Source organism: Uloborus diversus, chromosome 1 (assembly GCF_026930045.1).
Source record: "Uloborus diversus isolate 005 chromosome 1, Udiv.v.3.1, whole genome shotgun sequence".
Classification (NCBI taxonomy): domain Eukaryota; kingdom Metazoa; phylum Arthropoda; class Arachnida; order Araneae; family Uloboridae; genus Uloborus; species Uloborus diversus.
The window spans coordinates 191836077-191855122 of record NC_072731.1 but is presented as its reverse complement, the minus strand read 5'-3'; the positions used below and the strand labels follow the sequence as shown (position 1 = coordinate 191855122).

Genomic DNA, 19046 nt, shown 5'->3' with positions numbered 1-19046 from the left:
CCATAAGAACGTAAACCAAAATACAATCCCCTGGACCATCAGGGGGGGGGGGAGGAATTTAAGTCAGAAAATCGCTGTTCAAAAAAGTTTTCGCTTTCTTTGACAGGGCTACATCCCAGAAAGAAGCTGAAATTTCGCACACACATTCCTTGTGCCCTACTGATGAGCCTTTTGTGCTATTTGACCACCCTCCCCCTCTCCCCTCGTTTTTACCCCCCAAATTGCACCTTCCCGGAGTTCTGTCACAGCAAGTTTTTGCTCATCAAGCAACCACTTCACTTTGAAAAGCTTCCCGCCAAACAGGATAAACAATTTAAAGGATCTATCCATATTTATGAGGAGTTGAAGGTGGGAGGAGGTTCTAATGGAAGTAGTTGTGATGAAATATTAGAAGAGGGAGGATGATAATTTGGCAGATGCATGGCGGGTAAACTAGATATCATAACTTTTTAAGGCTGAGGGTTTTGGTATTTAGGATGAAGGCCTTCTTTTTTGTGCGGAAAAGTTAAAGGTTTTCTTGGCAGGGAAATTCTTACAACAGGGTTGTTTTTGATGAGATAAAATATTACAATTATAAGTAAAAGTTATAGCACAAAGCAAGAAGAATTGAGGCACTGAGAAGAAAAGGTATGTAAGTGCCAAAAATAAAAATTTGCAGACAACCAGTACAAATGATAGGTAAACCTGTCTTCTGTCTTGGGGCAAAATATAGTTTTAGTAGCCCTTGTAAGTGCTACTATTCAATTCAGTAGGATTTAGAATAACTTCTCAAGAAAGTCTACCTGAGGACCGCAACTTTAAAGACGCGTTTTACTCGAAACTTGAAAATTTCCACTTGCATCCCTTTAATTCTCACTGCCTCAATTGTTTTGCAAATAGCAGAACGATTGAGGCAGTGACACTATACTATTCAATAATAAAAAACGAAGAGTAGCACAATTTTCAAAGTTGCTGATGTTATTTTAAGGGGGGAAATCTTGGCGATGTGTTTTCTGTCATAACTTCGTTGCTAGAACTATTTTTCAATTATTCCACCTAGCTCAGCTAGTTGTGACAGATTTTTGTTTGTTAGGAGGTTAGAAAAGTACCTTCGGAGCACAATGGGACAGAAAAGACTTTCATCTTCAGTTATAGCAAAAAAGTACAACACTGCACATTGATGGAATCAAGTAACAAGATTTTCGGATTCTAAAAACCGTACATTAAAACTTTCTAAAAGGTAAAAACTCTAGTATCAAAATATTTTGTGATATAATTTATTACAAAATAAGTTAAAACTGTAGTTATTAAAATTTGGAATCCCTTTTAATAACCTTCTATTTTATCCTGTTAACCAATATGCATTTTATTTCATTCTCAAGGGAACTCAGATTTAAAAAACTCGACCCCCCAAATGAACTGTTGAAATGCCGCCTCTGCACACACACGCGCGTACACACACAGCACTGCATACACAACATGCACACATACACATACGCACACCCCTACACACAAACACACATATTCCCCCCCCCACACACACATAAACACACACGCCTACATACACACACACTCGTGATTGCGAAAAACATAATTTGAATTCAAGAGGTCGAAATTCAAATTTTTTTTTTTTTTTTGTATGAACGAAGTCGGTCAAATAAAGGAGTGGAATGAACGAATCAAAAGAATGAACTACTCCCTAATGAACGGATCTTTAAAAATTACGACATCGCCCACCTCTATTGCCTTACAACAGCAATATTAAGAGTAATCATAATGAAAATTTTGAATCAAGACTTCTCTGGAGAAAGCATGAAATTTGTTCTTTACTAGAGCCGGGTACCCGGCGCAGCCTACCACCACGCTAGAGTCACTAGTCGACTCTAGTGTAGAGTTGACTCTAGTGTAATGATGCGATGCCCGGGCATTTAATTCAACACAAATAGTAATATATTTTTCTTTTGCAAACGCCACTTTTTGTACACTCCGGGGAACATAGAAGAGATTTTTTTTTTTTTAAATCTTTGTTTTTGTTAGGGAATGGGCAGTTAGGTTGAAATAAATACAGATGGAGAAAAGTTTGAGATAGGTCGTATAAGTAGATGGATACGGCCGCAGGCGGAATTCTTGGCGTAAAAAGGTGAATGGCGCAAATTAGAACTGGAGATATACACGGAAAAAATCAAGTTAGTTATAACACCAATGAATCATACGCGTGAACGCCGTCCTACTTCACTTTTTAAATCTTAATGAACAAAACATTTGGAGGGCTATGAATAATACAAATTAAAACACTGCTTTTAATATTTATTATACATTAATACTCCAAGAACTTTTTTAAAAATGAAAATGTTAAAAATCCAAAGATTTATCTTGTAAAATGTTACCCCACAACAAAAATTTAAACAATTAAAACTGAATTAGTTATTTATATTGATCAAACTAAGAATACGAATAAATATTTTTTTGATTATAAATAGAAAGTGTTTTTATCGAAGAAAATTACATCAAAACTAAATTTCGATCTGGACTCATCCAACTTCTTTTCAAGAAGTTTTTGGTTTTACTTGTACCATCTTAATACCAGCTTTCATACATGTTTAAAAAAAAAATGTCTTTTTTTTTGCATCAAATTTTTGTAAGTTTAAGAGGAAAACCACCCAAATACTCAAAAACATCGAAAATCGCTTGAAATTGTGCTTTTGGAGCTTTAATTTAGAGAAATTACTGGCCCTAATATTACAAAAATATGGCGTTACAATCGTATTTTTAAGACTTTAGTTTAAAAAAATATTCTGTCAAGGATCCTCATACCGCCTTTCTTTAATATCAATAGCAATGGTTTTTTTAAACGACACTCACAAAACACTTAAGTGGAATAGCACCTGAATATAATATATTTTGCTTAATTTTTTTGGACCATGAATTTAAAATTTTCCTAGGAAGGGCTTCAAATCCTCCTTCCCTTAAATTTTCAAAGCTTGTCTAAAATTGCGTTTTTGAAACTTTGATTTCGAAACTTACAGAGGGGAGGAGGAATTGATTTCAATCTTTTTCTTTTTTTAAATCAATCAGAGACAGTCCCTGAGCTCCATGCTTTACCCTAACGTTAATAAACATGGCCTATAATCGCGTTTTAAGGCTTCAATTTCTAGAAATGTCTACTGAGATCCTTATACCTGTTTTTGCCGTAGCATATGCAAAGAAAGTCTGAAATTGAGTTTTTAAAAGTAAAAGTTTTAAAATTTTGACCGGACCCATCAGATTAAAAAAAATTCTTTTTTTTTTTTTTTTTCGATTTGCCCACTAAAAATTTTTTCTAGTTATGTATGCACGCAGGGGAATAATCCCAAGAAATTTGATGGGAACTAAGCAAAGGAGAAGTTCCTTTTGTTTGATTCTAAACAGTAATATTCTCAGAATTAGTATCTGCTTCAATGATGCAAAATAACGAAACGAATGTTTTGGAGACTGGGAGATAGGAATATTTTCGTGCACTAGGAAAAAGTTGAGAATCGTTGCAATGATCCTCTATTTTGTGCATCTATGATTGTGCATCTATGTATTTTACTGGGTGTTATATACGAGAGCAGCCCCTATAATCCGCAGATCCTAAAATTGGCCTGAAGAAAGAAAAAAAGCTTCGTATAATCGGCGGTGCCGCGGATAATAAATGCGATGTAAAAAAAAAAGTTTAGGTTTGACCAACTAAACTAAAAACGTGGAAAAATAATTGCTTTGAAGGTATACTCAAAATTAATCTATCTGAAATAGTGTCTAAAAATAATAATTTCTTATTGAAATCCTGATTATTGCACACTAGAGTCAAGACAAAAAGGAGCAAACGATCTAATCGTGTGCGAATGAAGGATTCCTCCTTCACTGTTTATTTTACTTCGCCTGGAATTGCATAAGAGGGACATTCAAGCAATGCTAAATAAGCAACATACAGGCAGTGAAAGAAAATTCAGCCTATGTAAAATAATCAGCCATCGTACGGCCGTCTTTATCGGCGAATCCTTACTGTAAACATTGAGGTTCAGTGCGTGGTTGGTGTTGAGAAAAAAATCACAGATAATCCGCGGCAGCGTATAGTCTGCACCTCGAGCACTTTTTAAACAGATAATCTGTGGATTATACGCAGGAAAATACAATGTTACATAAAATGAGGGGCGCCTTGCGGCGCCCGGGGCGATTGTCGCTCGCCCCCATCCTACTTGGGATGACTTTGGGCCGCCGTAGGGCGTAAAAAGGCGAACTAGCTAGTAGCCGCAGGTGGCTAGTAAAGAATAAATGAATACGAAAAAAAAAGAGAACCTTTCGTTAAGAGTTCTTTGCAACCTCATTTTTATAATTGCTATTGATTGATACTAATGCATCTATCCACTAGATGGCAGCATGAACGATAGGAAAATCATGCAGAAATTGCACTCTTGATTGCACTATTTCATCTGAGGCTTTCGGTCCCTAACCGTACGGTTTTTCCCGACTTCCGATGTAAACAAGGTAAAAACGAAACATTGAAACGTATGTATTTTTCCTTCGCTCTTTGTTGAAATTGTAAAAAAATGACTTTTTTGATTATTCTGCATGTGCAAAATCAGCAAAAAAAAATGCATTTTGTAGAAAAATCTGTCAAAATCGGATGAAATCGCAATTTTTTTTCAACTAAATTAGGCCTAAGTAAATATACATGGGTTACATGTAACAAAAGTAATTTCGTAGGAACATTTTATTACTCTTCGGGAAAATGTCAGAAAATGGCGTATTTGCTACATTTTGTGTGAAACAATAGCAAATAAACTGTTGCTTTGTAATATTTACTCCTTTTTTATTTAGTGATTTTAAGAGTGATTTCCCAGTAAGCAAACTATCTTGCCTCCGTATTGCATAAAGGTTGACATGCAAGAAAAATCATCTTGCATTAATGCTGCCTCAATGTTGTTATGTTACTCCATTTATGCTGTCAGGAGGCTGCCACAATATTGACAGACAAGGTGTATGCAGCATAATATCAGGAAAATATCAAGGTAGGCTGCTTTTGCAATGCTGCATACATATTGATATGACAGGATAATATCAAGATATTGTCATGACAGCATGAAATCAAGGTCTAGGCAAGATGATCTTGCTTTTGTAATCTTGCATACATATTGATATGACAGGAAAATGTCAGGATACATTGACATGACAGTATGAAATCAGTATGTTTGCAACGTGTTTTATCCGTTTATTTATTTGTATTATTTTCACTTCAAACTCGAGAATTAAGTTTCATTCTTTAATTACCTCTGTTATTCTTCAAGACTGATTAGTTTTCTAGCCTAAGAATATCTTCTTAAAGCTGACATCTGATCGGAAAGTCATATAAAGATATTAGTAGTACTCGCAATTTAATTTAAAAAATGAAAAGTTTTTTGTTTTGCGTAATACTTGACTTATTTTTTTAAATTCATGCTTCTAATTGTATTATAAAGACATAAAATCCTTCGTAAAAAATAATTGCGGAAATTTTTATAGTACATTAAAGAGTAAAGATAGCAATAAATAAATAGATACAATAAAGTATATTTCCGAATTGATGTCAGCATTGAAAATATCCTCTGAACAAAATATATGAATTTATCTAAAAGAATAACAGAAATAATAATTGAATAAAAAAATCTTACTCGTGAGATTGAAGTGATAATACGAAATATTCAGCTGCTGATCCTTTGTTTCAAAGTCTAGGAACGGCCTCGGCCATTTCTATCATTGATCGCACATTGAATGCAATATGGCTTGTCTAGTACTATATTAATAAACAATTGCAGTTATCAGTCATTCTTAAGTTATTCCTAAAACAATACTATTCCACACTAATAACTAAGCAACCAACTTAGCGAAGCCTATAGAATGCAACTCCATGTGCAGCGTGGAGCTCTACCGAAGGTCGAAGGAGGAAGATAACATGCCAGCAATGCAAGGAACGCTGGGTATAAAGAACTGTGCGCATGCGCAAGTCTCAACGAAGTTCCCCCTGTTCTATTGTGTACTAATTACCTTGACGGCGACAGCATGAAATCAATACCATATTGATGCCGTCAACATGTATGCAATGCTGATATTGTAAGGTAATATCAACATTGGTATTTTAAGATGAATGCAATGTTGCATACGTGTTGTTATTGGAATATTGCTTTTTAATCTTTATGCAAACTTTATGCAGTATGAGACACGTCAATATTGACACCGTCAGTATAATATCAAGATCTGTCAAGGTTGTTGCAAGAAATTTTTCTAGTAGCATTTCTTCTTACAATCCCAGAGTATCTTTCGATTGTCGAGATTTTGTCTTGGTTGTCAGATTTTAGATAATAATCGTTCATTGTAGCAACATCGGCAGGGCAGAAAAACATATGTGACTTGTTTATAAAGGCAAAAATTGCACACAGTGTGTAATTAGAAAAAAAATAAATAAATAAAAAATCTCTCATTGAAATATTCCCTACGAATAAACATTCTACAGGAACTCTAGATGTAATGTTCCCTTTCTTTTCGGGGGGGGGGGGGCGACCTGGCTGGGATGTGGGGATGATGTAATAATATTTAAGAAAACAATCAAAGCGATAGTTTTATATCCCACATTTGTACTCGGATGCTAAAGCCATTAGTTTGAGAGGCTTTGAAAGTTTGAAGCTAAAGGCAGGTTATATACTATGATCATATGCCACAAGACTTCTGCCCTGAAATAATCAACCAAGGAGAGTGCCATCTATGCCAAGTCTTGTGAACTATTACACTGAGGTAAACATAAAGATGCATTTGTGTTCTTTATGCTACAGCAGATGAAATACGAAATTCCAAGAGTGCTTCAGTCTTATCACAATTAGTTTGATTTTCATTTCATTTTCTACGGTATGTATACCAGATGTTGTATGGTAATGAATGGACCTGCAGCAATATAATCAGAGTGGTGAATTTTGATCTTTGATCAGGGCCGTCCGAAGAGCAGATGGTGCCCGGGCGAAAGTTTTCTGGCCCCCACCCCCATACACACAGAAAAATCAAGTTAGTTATAACATCAATGCATAATAAGTATCTATTAAATGTAATAAGTATCTACTTATTTTTACATATTAATGAACAGAACAATCAAAGGGCTATGCATAATACAAATTAAAACAAAAGCAATGAATCTGTTTCAAATATTTGTGATACAAAAATGCCCCAAAAACTTTTCGAAAAAAGGGAAATGTTGAAAATTCAAATATTTATCTAGTAAAATGTTATCCCACAAGATAAAAAACAAACAATCAAAACTGAGTTGGTTATTCATATTGATTAAATTAAGAACACGAATAAATAATTTGCTGATTATAAATAGAAAATGTGTTTATCGAAGTAAATTACATCAAAATTAAATTTCGATCTAGACTGATCCAATGATTCTTTTCAAGAGTTTTTTCGTTTTACTTGCACCAACTTAATATCAGCTTTCATATATGTTATAAAGAAAGCTGTTATTCCTTTTGCATCAAATACTTGTAAGTTTTAGGGAGAAGCTCACAAATACTCAACAACATCGAAAATCGCTCAGAATAGCGTTTTTGGAGCTCTGATTGCGAAAAATCACTGGCCCTAAGATTACAAAATATGACCTTACAAATTACATTTTAAGACTTAAGATCCTCCTATCCATAAAATCTTCAAAGTTTGTTTAAAGTTGCGTTTTTGAAACTTCAATTTCGAAAACTTGCAGGGGGAGAAGGAATTGATTTCAATCTATTTAAAAAAATAATTCATCGGAAAGAGTCTCTGAGCCCTTAACGTCAATAAACATGGCCTATAATCGCGTTTTTAAGGCTAAAATTGCGTTTTTAAAACTAAATGCTAAAAATTTTGACCGAAAAACTTTTGAACTTTTTTCCTATCCAATCAAACAGATTTTTTTTTTTTTTTTGAGCAATCACGATTGCTTTATCGTTCTCATTTGACTGTTTTGAATTCCTATCATTTTATTTTCCCACCAGCACCCTTTGCCAGCACCACCGTCGAGTCGATCGGCCTCACGATGCTGTTCCTCTTGTGAAAACCGTCTCCAGGTTGCTTCACTTACTTGCCTACACACACAAGCATACACACTCGCGCCTACACACACATACACACACTCATGCCTGTGCACGGACACAAACACACACTCCTACACACATATTCATGCCTGCACACAGACACAAACACATATGCCTACATACACACACACACGAACGCCTACACACACGTGCGCGTACACACAGCACTGCATACCCAACATGCACGCACATGCATACGTACACACACACATGCACCCACACACATGCACCCACACAAACATTTACGTGCATTCATACACACACACACGCTCGTGATTACGAAAAACATAATTTGAATTCAAGATGCCAAAAATTCAAATTAATATAATTTTTTTTTGTTTTTTGAATGTGTTCTCTTAAAACTTTTTTATGGTTACGTCACTGAACGCAGGGGCAGAATTCAAGCAAATTTGGTGAGAACTAGACAAAGAAGAAGTACCTTTTGTTTGATTCTAAACACTTAAATTCTCAGAAATTGTATCTGCTTCAATGATTCAAAGGAAACGAATGTTTTGGAGACTTAGAGAGAGAGGAATCATTTCGTGTCCTAAAAAAAATAGAGAACCACTGCAATGATTCCCTATTTTGTGTGTCCATGACTGTATCTATGCTACACGAAATGAGGGGGCGCCACAAAGTCCCCCTAATTTTGTACAATCGGGCTATTTTATACGATGAGGGGAGCCGCAAAGCGCCCCTCGTGAAAATGTCGTTTTCGTGTGATTGTCGTCGTTTTCCGTCAAAACGAGGGGCGCCTTGCGGCACCCCCCCCCCCACGTTGGGACGGCCCTGTCTTTGATATCTGGTTAGTAATCAAATATTATAACCACTTGGCTGAAAGATGTTTAAATTGGCTAAGGGCCAGAGCTGGTTATATTATCATGGTTGGTTTGTTCATATGTCTGACTCATTTAAAATCATTTGTGGTTTTGCTGCTATTGCTCTGTGACAAAGCTGTTTGTTCTGTGAAGTACATTCCACTTTGCTATAAAGGTACAGATGTGATATACCCCCCCCCCCCATTTGGTGACATCCGATTTTTTGCACAAAATTGAAATATTTTTCTCGCCAATGAGGCGATAAATTTTTAAGCATGGCATCCCTGGTGAAACTAACCTGTGGTTGGCAACGCGAAGGCAAACTTGTTCGAACTTGTTTACTTGGGTTCTTTACTTGGTTTTATGCAGGAGAGATACGTGTTGTTTTGTGCAATATACCTTACAGGAATGCTTATTTTGTGTTAGTTTAGATTCAGTAGTTGTGTTTTGAAGTAAAAACATTAGAAAATGCCAGTTTCTTCAAACTTGAAGGTTAATTAAAAGTTAACTCCAACGTGGTGTGTATCTGTAACGTGCCATTGTCATATGATGTATTGTTTTAGACTGAGTGTGAATATTTATACCATATAAAAAGGTAAGTTCTTTATTTTAGAATTAAAAAAAAACCTCTCACTTCCAAAATTCTTTGTTTTTACAAATCCTTGAGGGGTTCTTGTAGTTTTTAACTTTATTTTTACTGTATGTAAATTAATTTTACAGAAATAGTACGGTTATTTTGTTCTAAAAGTTAATTCTTATCGATGCCACGAATTATTTAGACATTCTATTAACGTGCCTCCTTTAGGTACTGAATTTTATGTTAACAATGGAAAGTTCTTTCAGTTGTACTCTTAAAAATGCTGAATTTTATTAATAAATCTGCACAATAATGATGCATATTTCACACTTAAAACTGTGTCATTATTGTAGACTGAACGGAAGGAGCCACCCTTGGGTGTCTCCGTGAAAATATACATAACTGTGACCATACTCCGACTGTAATGTATATTAACAGTCGGAGGGTCTGGCGAGTCAGAGGTCTCATAGTACTTTCGTAATGAGACCAAGGCAGGGCCGGCGAGCCGAGGTCTCATTACGAAAGTACTATGAGACCGAGGGCTCGTATCCCGGAGAAATGATGAAAAAAAAATTAATGCATTAATTTCGACTTGTAATTAATACAATAATTTATTTCATTGTATTTTAATATGTTTCCAAAAATCCCGGCCCTGTACATTTTTGAGGCATATATTCGTGATGTTTTTTGTTGTGCTTTTATGTTGTTTTTATATATATTGTGTTCTGAAGTGCTTTGATCATGTTTTTTTATCTGATTTTTTCCTGTTGGCGCTAAAAAAGCATCGCTAAGAACGATGTATGACATATGTTGTCATACATCGTTTTCTTGGCGACGCTTTCTTGGCGCCAACAGGAAAAAGTCGCCAAGGGTGGGGTATATCACATCAGTTCCGCTATAAATTCTACTTCATAGGTAATCTTATAGAAGAAGTAGACTGAATTTCGGTGATGGTTTCACTCCATTTCTTCAAAAAGCATTTCTCAGTTCTCAAAAGACAATTGGTAGTTGCAATGAATTCCTCCAATTATTTATGAAACTAAGACAAAAAGAAAAGCATGTCCCCCGGAATCGGAGCCGTAAAAATTCCAGTAAATGCCAGAGGCTGGATGCTATTTTTGTCTAAAGAGGACTGAAGTGTTAAGTCAAGAGGTTCATAAATAAAGTTGATTCCAAGGGACATGAAGGCGGGACTTGCTCATGGAGGCCTGTGTACCACATATGGACACCACTGCCCAGGAAGAGACATGCTGACAGAGACCCAGGCCCATAGTCCAGAGAAGTTTGCATTAAAAGCAAAGAAATATAAAATCAAAGGAGTATTAAGTACAGTCAAGTGAGAGCAATCAGCAATTCGTGGTTGCTGAAAAAAAAACAAAGAAAAAAAAAGGTATACTGCATCCAGCCCTTGGTATTCATTCGCGTTTTAACGTCTGGAATTCAAGTTATGTTTTTTGAATTTTATGCCCAGTGTCTTTAAAAATCTTAGTTAGGCCTTAGGGGGCCCTGAAATTCAAATGAGCCTCATGTCCACTATCAGAATGATCGGGCTCTGCAAGTAAAGTAAAAAATATATATTATGGATAAAAAGGCAGCTGCGGAATGGCACAATTGTGATAAATCTAACATAATGTAAACGCTAGTTTGAATATAAGAATATCAGAGGGTGATTATGATTTAATAACAGTTTTCATTTGATTTAATGATGTTATATATTTTTCACCAGACGTTAGAAATCCTACTTTTTAAACATTTCATTCTTCTAATGCCTTTGGCACTAATTATAAATGATTTGAGCGGCTATTTCCAGCTGTTCAAAATTGGAATGAAAAGTCGAACTTGATTTTGAAGAAACAGCTTATGTTCTCAAACGAAAGCAGCCAGCAGTGCACTTTTAATAAAAATGCTTTAAAAATTATATGTTAAAGAACGCTTTTGTGTGTGTTCCAAAACTCTTAGATAATAAACCGTATGGGCTAAAAAGAACGTAGGTCGAACGCAAAATTACTGTGTTTTTTTCTTTTTTAAATGGCCTCACTTAGATATTTTTTAATTTTTAGATTTTTTTTTTTGAGTATATTTTGCAGCTTGAGTCCTCCCTTCGTTTAGGATATGTATTTTCTTAAAATCCAAGCTACTTTTTTATTATAATATGTAATTAATTTATTTGCATTTCAGAAACTTAAACTATCGCCTCATTTTTCTGAGTTTTTTTTTTTTGTGGATGTTTTGCCATTTTTGATCTAAGTCGAGCATTTAAAATTGTTATTGAAAAATTATCTCAAAATCTCTTATCGTTCATATTCAAATGTAATTGTGAATACTTGAATAATAAATAATGCTAAGATTAAAATTATTGCTTAATGATAAGTATTTTCATTTTATTTTAAAGCCATTTTTCATATGTATGTTTCTTTAAGCGTATGTTTTGCAATGCTCGCTTTTATGAATATTTTAGATAATCAAAGCCAGAGATGGAATAATGCGTATGAAAATTTTAGTGCTTTATAATCAAACATCGGTTCAATGACAGATAAGGGATAATTGTTTGATTTTGTGCAGCTATGTGTGCTATGTGTAGAAAAGCATGCATTCTTTTCTACCCCGTAGCAGAAAATAGGGTGACGGGTGACGTACGTCGCAGATTATTTTCCCCCTCTGCAGACAATTTTTCAATAATGACTAACAACTGAAGGGGAAAAAAAATTGTTTTTCATGCAGCTGAGTCAGTCAGTTTGCACCGATCGTACGGGTCAAGGTCTGGAGCTCACAAAAGCATCCAAGCTTCAAATCACAGGCTACAAATGCCACATGCGCCTCGAGAGGCACATGTGTCTTCGTAACGTAAACTGATGTCGCCGCCGCCGTAATAATCCAAGCCAAGCCTTCCGTGCACCCTCGTGGTCCGCCAATAACCAAGAGGTGCAAATGCATACGTCATCTACGCCGGAGCCGGAGCGCTTCGATAATGAAAACGAAATGCACCCCCGCGATCTTAGGGGTTCTAGGAACGTTCCTTTTCAACTGCTTATCTCTGCTCTTCATCATTGTCACTGGTTCATCGAAATGGCAGCGCAGCTGAAAAAAGTGTCTTGTTTGGAGTGCAATGAAAAAGTTCTTTACAAAAATCTGAAAACACATTTCTCAAGGTTTCATCCTAACAAAAAGTTGCAGTATAAATCAATTTCTAATTTTAATGTGCTTGATTTATTCAAAAAAAAGGAAAATAAAAAAGATGAATTAATATCAGCAGTGATTGCAAGTAGCATAATAGAGAATAGCGAAGAGGAAAATAGTGAGGAAATCAATAAAAATGAGCCAGTTACCAACAATGAATGCTTTTCATCTTCGAAAAAACGAAAATTATCCGAAGATGTCTCTGAGGGCAAAACTACAAGTGAAAACAATTCCGCTCTACAGCAAGTATTGGACATGGACATCGAAACAAGTAAGTTAAATTTTTATTTGTATTTCTCACCGTTAAAGTTTGGCTTTTCATCCAAGATTTTAGCAGGCCTTTTCGCCAATAAAATTATGCTTTTTGCCTTAAAGGGTATTTTTCATTGAAAAGGGCTGTTTCTTTTTTTGTCAAAGGCGTAAGTGATAAGAAAGGAATTGATCTGCGCGCGACCTTGACCCGACAGTGCACGTGGTCGGAGTCTAAAAATAGATCTTACAACTCAGATGAGCAGGAAGGGGAAAATGGGAAATTGCTGGTTGATTTCTGTTCAGTGAGGGTTGTCTTACAGCCCCCCCCCCCCCCCCCCCCCCGCTTTTACATTACTTCGGTTGCATACGACGAGCTCAACTGGTGGCGTGACGAAACGCAGCGTTTTATGAATGACCGGTCGCACATTCAAGCCTATGTGGCAAAATATTATACTTGAGGACCTATGGTTCGAATTTTTATTTTTCAATGAGTGGGTAATAGAAACTATACATTCAGGAAGAAGTGAGGGCTATATATACAACTCAAAAATCCTTCTAAAAAAAGCCGTTAAAGATTTAAGCAATAAAGTCCCAAAACTCATCCACTTCATGAAATTTATCATCAGTATTCCAGTGTCGGAAGCAATTTGTGAAAGCTGGGGTTCCACAATTGCACGCACCCATGAGTTAAGGATGGTTGCATCTGATGGGAATGACACAGAAGTTGGAACTATTGATAAAAGAGTTTTTATCCTTCTCAACGGCCCACCAGCAGGATTTAGAAATACAAGGAAATTTCTAAAAGCTGCACTAATAACCAAGTTTGGTGCATCATACCACAAACATTTTACTTCAGCTAGTGCAGCAAACAGTATTTCGAAAGCTGTAACTTCTAAAGTGGTTGCTAGGATTGCTGGAAATGAAAGTGAATCTACTCTTTTGCCATGCTTCAACTGCTGAAAACAGAATAAATGAAATTTCTATACATACATAAAATGAATCTCATGTTTTTTAATATTTTATTCATTAATGATTATGAAATAAAAATGAGTAAATGCTATCACATGTGAAATGACTTGTGTGTTCAAAATTGTATACTTTGCAACATATTTATTTTTTAAATATTTATTCATAATATTCAATTATAAGATCAATGCTTGTTAACAAGCAAGAAAATAGTGCTTAGAGTGCAGATATATATGTAACAAAAACAAATTAATATATTTTAGCAGATTTCACTCTATTTAAATACTTGAAATGTGCACACATTTATATATGTTATTCATTACACGTGAATATACATATACGCACACACAGGTATAGTATGTGTGATATGGATTAGCTGTAATGTCGCAGACAAATTTTGAGTGATTGAAGTTGTGTCACAGATCAGTGAGAAATATTCTGCTACAGGGCTTTTCTACACATAGGATGTCTTCATTCAATACTTTAGTTAGACCATTTCAAATTTAAATGAATGCTTCTGCTACAATGAAATGGATGCTTGGGGAAAGTTGTTCAGCACTATCAAATCATTGTAAGCAAATCATTAAGTGACAGAGCAGGTCCTTGTGATTCTTTTAAATGCACCAGAATAAAGGGAAAAAACGGACAGGAAGCGGGGCATTGTGACCAGTTCAATAGAAAATGCGCATGTGGCTCAGGTTTACAACTTGAGTGCTGATAAGTTACTATTGATGGATTAGGTTGTATGCATCTACTTTTTTCATGTATTGTAGAAACATTCAACTGATAAGTGCTTCTTCATTGCACTTTATTAGTGGAATACACTGCTCATAATATTCCACTCTGCTGATTTGAGCATACAACTCTGCTGCATTCCTTCTGAAGAAATGGATTCGGACAAATGTTCAGATAATGAATATTCAGATTCATCGTCTTCTGGATCGCTCTTTGATAGTGAATCGGAGGAAGATACATCACTAAATGAAGCAAGAGACTGGGTCAGATTAGACTGCAAAGATTTGACTCCCCCTCCACCACGCTTCCCATTCACTGGAAATCCGGGGATTAAAATATTGCTGCATCATTCTTCACCGGTTGAATTTTTTTGCGAATAAAAATACAGTATTTTCTTTTCTACTTACTGAGGGTATCCTTTTTTTTTTCTGTTTATCTCCAGAACTTATGCGTTTAAGAACTAAACTGGGACCATATTTTTGCTAATTACTTTTGTATACTTACAAAAGATTTATTGCATTTATTGAGCAATCACGATTGCTTACTGCTTTCATTTGACTGTTTTTGGCGTGCTGTCATTTTATTTTCCCCCCTGCCTCCCTCTGCAGCACCACCGTCTACCGGCTCCTCACGATGTTGCTCCTATAGTGAAAACCGTCTCCAGGTTGCGTCATTATCCTACACTTACACGCATACATACACAACTACACACACACACAAATAAATACACCTACGCACATACACGAACACACACATACACACAAACACATACATACACACACACACACAAACATCCATACACACATACACACACACAAACATCCATACACACATACACACACACACAAAAGCATCCACACACATACACACACACAAAAACATACACACACATACACACAACTACCCACACATTCATGCTTGCTCACAGACACAAACACATATGCATACACACACATACACCCTCCCCCCACACACACATTCATACACACAACTACCCACACACTTATACCAGCACACAGACACACATACCTATACACACATACACATACCCCCTACACTCACATACATACACCCTACACACAAACACACATACCCCCCACACACGCCTACATACACACACTCGTGATTGCAAAAAACATAATTTGAATTCAAGATTTTAAAATTCAAATTAATTTTTTAATATTTATTTATTTATTTATTCATATGTTCCAACTTTTGAGTCAGAAAGTGTAGTTAAAATAGCACTTAACTCGTTCATTTAACAAAGCAATTATCAATGAGGATCAAAAAAGAAATAACCACTGCAATTTTGCGAAAGAAAACTGCTAAAAAAGGCTTAGTACTACTGTTTTCTCTGAGAAAATTAAAATTTAGTACTAGATACTTACCGTTTTTAAACTATGTTCTCTGTTTTTTTCCCTTGATTGTATATTGGTACACGTCTTAATTTATTTTAAACACTTATATACGATAATTGCAAATGCTTTCTATCTTTTTTTTTCTTGATAATTGCAAGCGAATTAGATTTTTTTTTTTCGTTATTTAACTTTATATGCTTAGCAGTAATTTTGAAGGATTATTTTGTAAATCATACCTATGAAAAGAGTTTCTTACAACAATGAAATTAAATTGAATTCATTTGTTTATTTTTTGTAATTTTCATTGTCTTTTTTTAAATAGGTATTTAAAAAAAACCCTATATAATAGGTATTATATAGGTTTTTTCTTCAATATTGCAATTTTTAACAGCATCTTTTATTCAACAATCACGAATTGCTAACTATCCTCATGTGATCAATGTTGATCTTTCTCTGATTTTTTCAGATTACCACAGCGACGGCTGTTTTTAAAGTTTATTTTAAAGTGCAAAATTTTCGTCGTCATAGTTACGAATCGTCTGCGGCTTGATTTTATTCTTATTATTTTTTTCGGGGCTTGAATCAAATAAACTTTACATTAAATTTTTTTTTTTTTTTTTTGTGTGTAAAATTACTATTTTTCCGAAATAAAAGAACCCACCCATATAGATGTAAATTAAACTGCAAAATTTCATCATACAAATTTGCGGATTGCTAATTCCCATCATTTAAGATTGACAAGAAATATGACTGCATAAATTTATCTGCTGTAAATAATCTTTATGACAAGTGTACTGGTGGATGTCAGCCATAAAATCTTTATTTTTACTACCGCATACAAATCACCATTTCTTTTTAATGGATATGCCTCGTATTACTTATGCTAGAAAACCACCATTCGTAATATGACGGGTGCAAATTTCTTGGTCATTTCTATTCCATTTGTAGAAGTAAGAAACCCAACAAGTTGGCTGCTATCGAAATTCGTGATTACGAAAAATGTCACATGAATTCAAGACACCAAAATTCAAATGAATGTTGGATGCTGTATAGTTTAAAATATTTCATTATTAACGTCGCTCATTCTTTACTGCATATAAATAATTTATTTCTTGATGCTAATATAATATATTGCAACATTTTACAATTCAATAGTGTTCTTTTTCATGAATAAATGGAAATTTGAAAAACATAGATTGAAATGTTTATAAAATTATAATTTCTCAAATGCAGAATTTTTCAAACGCCCTCACTTCAATCATTGATTAGGAAAATATTACTTTATCAGAAACGAGTTTTAGTTCATTTTTAGCTCTCTTTTTTGTCTTTAAAATTGTGATATTGGACATGTAAAGTAATATACGCCTCTTGTAAAAATTTCGATTTTTGAGTTAGTAACATTTTAAAAAATTTTTCTAAACATCATTTTTTTCACGTCTGACCCATGCTGTTGAAAAAAAAAAAATGGCTCGCATCGAAAAGAAATAATTAGTCTTTAGTTACCAATTAAGTTCAGAAATCATTCTAAAATGATTAAGAAAAATTCGATCGAATCTTTAACTATATGATGTTTTCATTATATACAGAAGATATGTATCTTTCGTATACTTATAAGTAAGGCCTTTGTTTTTCCTCTGTTTAATTTCCAGTTTTAGTTTTTCATTATTATTAATATTGTTATTATTTCAAGACTACAAGTTATAAAATTAGATTCTAAGTTTAGACTGAAAATTTAAGTTGTTTATCGCAAAATGATACATTGCCAAGCCCAGTTACCTCCAAAACTTTGGTTAAAGAGATAAACTGAGAAAATATTATATGTGACGGAAGAGTAGTACCTGCCACATAAGATTTTGTAATTGTGTGTATATTAGGGTGGAGCTTATTTTTCAACTATGAAAATATTAACCTCTTACCCTCTCATTTTGTTCCTTTGTATGAAAAAAAAATTCAGGCCAAATATTAGCACATTTAAAGATTATTTAGAGGTAGCTCAACAACTGTGAAATTTTTAACATTGCGGGATCTTTTTTTTTTTTTCAAAAAGCAAAGATTGCTTACTTTTCCATTATTTTATAAATATACCTTGGACTTATTTTAACTTCACATACAACTTCACATTTGGTTATTTTAGTACTTAGATTGTTTTCAGCATTTTACTTTTGCTTCAGTTTTGAAAGTAAAATGACTGCAAAGGCCACAAGATCTCAAAGTGACTTGTGTCTTCTTGGTGGGTCAGTTCCAGAATTAAAAGGTGGAAAATTGCCATCCTTGCGTATGGCTCTGGGACATTTTTTGCATCATCATCTTGAATTGAAGAAAACCATAAGACAAGCTTCAACTCTGACCATCACAGAAATTGCCAAGTTTTGGCAAAAAGCTAGAATTTCTATGTGAGACAACCAAAATTGTCAAATGAAGCTTGAAAAGTTGTATAAAGAGTGGCAGCTTTTGAAGAAAAATTAAGCTCGATGTTTATCAACACAGCAAGTTAAGGAATCAACTTTTCTCTCTAAACTAGAAGATCTTTTTGATGTTGCTCATGCTGATGTTTTAACCAGTAAAGCAGTCTTACAAGAAGACAAAGACTTTTTAATAGCACAAAGGAAGAAAGGCAGGTGTGGATCAATGTTAGGAGTTGATAAAAAGCTTGATATAAAGGAGAAAAAAGCTCTTGAACGAGAAACAAAAGCAAATGCCCGAATACAGCAACAGAAAATTAAAGAATTAAAAGATTCTATAGTGGAACTTGAATCATCTACTGATACTGAAACTGATAGCAACTTAAGCTCAAGGGAAGGTAAGAAAATGGATATCACAGAACAAGCATCAGAAAGACAGAAAAGGAAGCGAGGGAAAAAAACTATAGTTACTCCCCAACTTGCTGCAGCTTTGGACAGAACAAAAGTGTCAGAACGAAATAGCAGAAACTGCAAAAGGCTTAGGATTCAATATCAATGAATTTTCTCTAAATAAGGACTCAATTCGCCATCAAAGAAGGAAGGAAAGAGCTCAGAAATATGCAGAAATAAAGGCTAAGTTTCAACCTAACGTCCCTCTAGTTATCCTTTGG

General features: G+C 34.7%; 1 long non-coding RNA gene across 3 annotated transcripts in view; it reads left to right on the top strand.

The window, feature by feature from the left end:
- Nucleotides 1-4438: 4438 nt before the first annotated feature.
- The window catches only part of LOC129234105 (uncharacterized), a 40316-nt gene continuing 25708 nt past the window's right edge, over nucleotides 4439-19046 (top strand). For all 3 annotated transcript variants that reach the window (XR_008581525.1, XR_008581526.1, XR_008581527.1), the window contains exon 1: nucleotides 4439-4506. This is a non-coding gene — a long non-coding RNA (uncharacterized LOC129234105). The remainder of the gene's footprint in view (nucleotides 4507-19046) is intronic.